This window comes from Myotis brandtii, unplaced genomic scaffold (assembly GCF_000412655.1).
Source record: "Myotis brandtii unplaced genomic scaffold, ASM41265v1 scaffold32, whole genome shotgun sequence".
Lineage (NCBI taxonomy): Eukaryota > Metazoa > Chordata > Mammalia > Chiroptera > Vespertilionidae > Myotis > Myotis brandtii.
In genome coordinates, this window is record NW_005362269.1 from 4394980 (window position 1) to 4399079 (window position 4100).

The window sequence follows — 4100 nt, forward strand, 5'->3', positions numbered from 1 at the left end:
TGGGGATTGCTGAGCTTCCTACAGTTGTGCACAGAATTATCTGTGAATGCTCCCGTGTGCAACAGAAGCCTCCGATCCTTAGTACGGTCCAGTCCCTTGTTAGCAGGTGGCACAGCCCAGGCCCAGAGCAGGGCGCACACAGCTAGAAATCAGAATCTCCACTGCTGAAATCATCCATTCTGGCTTATCTCCCCCACACTCTTTCCTAAAGAAAAACTAAGGGGTGAGAGGCAGCAATCCTATCCAATCTCAGGTTTGTAACAGCCACAAAAATACAGGATCTATTGAAGCAAACCTAATGCCGCCCATTGTCTAATGAGTAACACAAAGCAAGCTTATGGAAAAAGAATATTAAATTTTCCGTGTCTTCCCTCAGGCCTGGGACCTGCGGATTCCAGGGAGAATGAAACATCTTCCTTCCCCATCCCTTTCCCTTCCGAAGTCTGTAAATGACAACGTGTTTACACAAGTTTTTATGTCGTCTGAGCTGTGTCCCGGCTCCGTTTCCTCCTCTGTGTATTTTCCACGGGGAGAGGCGTCTGCTTCGGGACGCGTTCAACTTAAACAGAACCCCGTCTGATTGGAAAATGTATTTATTTGAAAAATCATAACTCACAGTTTTGGTGAAAACAGCCCCCAAATTTATGGGATCAGATCGCTTGGGGCGCGGCGGTTGTAAATCAAAAAGCCCTGACGCCCCCTCCCCTGCCATGTCCCCACAGCAGCTCCAGTCCGGGCGACAGGCCCCCTCCCTGTCCACCCCGGGGCCCTCCCAACCCTCCCTGCCATAATCCCTGTGGTGCTTAACTGCATGCTAGCTGGCAGGTGGATTTCATTCTGGCTCTTTTCACCCAGCCCCTGTTGCTTTCCGGACAATTTCATCCCGGCCAGCCTCACCAATCGGTTTCAGGTGGTCCCTGAACATGTTCTGTTGTGCACTAGTATGTTTTAGGCATCTCTGGTTTTTTTGTTATTTTTTTCATTCATTGCAGGCTACCTAGTTTCGAGGCACTCAGTTGCACCCCAGGTTGCTTGTTGCTGAGCCCTAACTGACTGCTCAGTTGTGTGCCGGGATGTTTTATGCCAAGAGGTTTCCTCCTGGTCAATGTCACGAAAAAGCCAGTTTCACCGCCTGACTGTTGCTTCCCAAGTCAGCCGCCCCCCCCCCCCCCCCCACCATCACTCCTTCCTCCATGCAATCTGAATTCCACGGGTAGGTTCAACCCACTTCCCTATCTCCTGGATCCTCCTGTTATCTGACCCCCAGCAAAGGACTGGGAAAAGGCTGGGGCTGGGGCTGGGGACGTGTTCAAAAGACAGGCACAAGTCCCATCAGTTGGGGAGCCCCGTGGTCCAGCCAGAGCTGGGAACACAGGGCCTTCACAAGTAATCACCAAGTAGTCTCTCTCCTAGTGTCTGTCTGTCGGTCTGTCTGTCTCTCTCTCTCTCAGTCTTTCTCTCTCTCATCTCTCCACTGGGAGCACAGGGCCTTCACAAGTAATCACCAGGTAGTCTCTCTCCTAGTGTCTGTCTGTCTGTCTGTCTCTCTCTCTCTCTCAGTCTTTCTCTCTCTCATCTCTCCACCTTTTTTTTTTTTTTTTACTACGGATCATGCACTTCTCTGGCAGCGTCCCAACGGGGAACAGGGCAAGCTGTCTGCTCCAGGCTCAGTCCCTCTAAGCTCTATCTCAGGAAAAGGGTTTGAGAAAGATTCCTAGGCAAAGGAGCGCACCGGTGACACGGTTCTGCGCAAGAATGGCGGCAAGGTAGCGCGGGGGATGCGAGGCAGTGTGGGGATCCAGGCTGTGTAGGATTCCAAGATTGTGCGGCAACTCACCCCAACCCTTCAGCTCTGCCTGCTGCCCACGTCCACCCGTCCGCTCAGCCACTCCTGCCGGGAGTGATCTATACGCAGGAGCATTTGGTTCCAAGAAATGCAAGACATTTCGGTAAAGAAAACGTAGCTGTATCAACCTAGTCCGTGCTGGGAGACCAAGACCTGGTGTGCGGTAGAATGGGTCAGAACTGGCGAGGGGACAGAGGGCGCCTCTCCCTCTCCCGCGGCTCTCCCTTAAAACTTAGGGCTCAGGGAAGAGAAGAGTCCCTCCTTCCTTCGGCCTCAGTTCCGCCTTGCTCTAATGAGCCAGGGGACCCGTGCCGGTAACGGGAGCAGAGCAAGATATGGAGGCGGAGGCATTAATCTTGGGAAACCTGAACTTCTCTGCCAGGAATCCCACAGGACCGTAAGTGCTTGGGCGCTAGTTTGGGGAATAGATTGGCAGCGGATACACTGACTGGTGAATATTCTGGGCTCCTCACCCTTTCCCTTCCGTGTAAAGGCATTCAGAAAGCGAGTCTGCGGTAAGAGATTGTATCATGATCAGTCTTCATATTTTAAACGGGGCTAGGGTACATCCGTCATCTTTCCCATAATGGTCAACTGTAAACACACTGTAAACGAGAAAAACAAAAGGGGGTTTAATGTTGACGCTGGGGAAATGCTTAGCTGTGGCGTTGCTGAGGAATTGGCAGGCTCTCCAGTCCTTTGGGAGAGAAGTTAAGTGCTCCGTGTTTTCGCTTTTTTCCATTGAATTTCTAAATCTCTCAGGGGTCTTCTTTGTCTCTTTATTTTAAGGAGGAAAGGCTTTCCTTAACAAGTCAGGGATGGTTAAAAGGGCGTTGGCTTGGGAAAGGAGAAGTGGAGTAGAGTCAGAACTTCAAACTTTGCAGACAGAGTCTTGATCCTTTTCATTGTCAACTCAAACTTCTTACCGGCACTGGCCTCAGTCAGCCTCTTACTGCCCTACCAGTCCCCTTTCTGAAGTACCCTTTTGCTCTGGAGGGGAGAGATGAGAAGACAAGTTTAATGATGTAAAGAGGAAAAACAAAACAAAACAGAAACCAGAAAAGAAAGGTGAGGGGCCTGAATGGTGACTGGAGAAAAGGAGCATACACTTTGGCTTACTTCATTATCAGAGCGAGTTCCCTTCCAGAAAGCCTGGGTGTGACCAGCTCTTCCCTAGCCACAGGGACACCCGTGTCACCTCACCCACACACACCACAGGACACGAGGAACGTTGGTCACAATAGCTTCCCCAAACCATCCAGAGCATGGAGCAAATGCACACACACACAAAAAGTCACAGTGGAACCCAGCCCCAAACGCAAACCAACTGCTGGCAATTATTAAATTCATTTTCATCCATGCAAGCAAGGTTCCCAAAGAGTCTATATATATAAAAAAAAAAGAACAACAAAGGTGGCAGAAGAGAGAACAGAAAAGGAAAGCCTAGAGACCAGAGCAGAAATTAATGTAATTACCTCTTGTCCTGGCCATAAATTCCGCAGAGGAAATCAAATCTTTCTGTGCATGTGTATAAAAACCAATCAGTCTATTGAGCTTGCCAAAACCCATTATGCCTTAAACTGGGTATCCTAATTGAATGAATCTGAATGTACCAGGCAACCAGGCATCAACCCAGCTACGTTTTTCCAAGGGCATTTGCCACGGAGTCAGAGAGGATAAACATCGGTTGGAACCACACACTAATCAGCTTGCTTGTGGAAAGGGGGAACCTTCCTGAGCTGGGCGCTGGCAGATGCATCCTAACATTTTGTATCAGATTGTAATGGAATATTTCTCATAAACAGCCAAGTGTCTCTCCCAGCCACTCACCTGACATGTTTCTTGTTGTTTAACTTCAGATCTGACAGATGATGATAACCTGGAAAAGAGAGAGGTTACAAATGCTGAGGGCTGTGAGGCTGGGCAGTGTAAAGGGGGCCTAATCAAGACCTGGGACAGGGCTGTGATTTGTAGGGCCCAGAAAAGCTGTTATGCGCCCCCCCCCCTCCGCCCAGCAAGCAAGGTGGGCTGGGAGAAGGGACTAGCCTGTGGGAGGGAAGAAGACCTCAGAACACAGAGCTTTGGGCTGCTTGCTCTAAGGCAGAGATTTTCAACCTTTTTTATCTCATGACACACACAAACTAATTACTAAAGTTCTGCAGAACGCCCAAAAATATATTAATTTTTTGGCTATCTTACAACATATATATATAATTTTAATATTTAAAATGTATAATTTTAATTCATTCACACT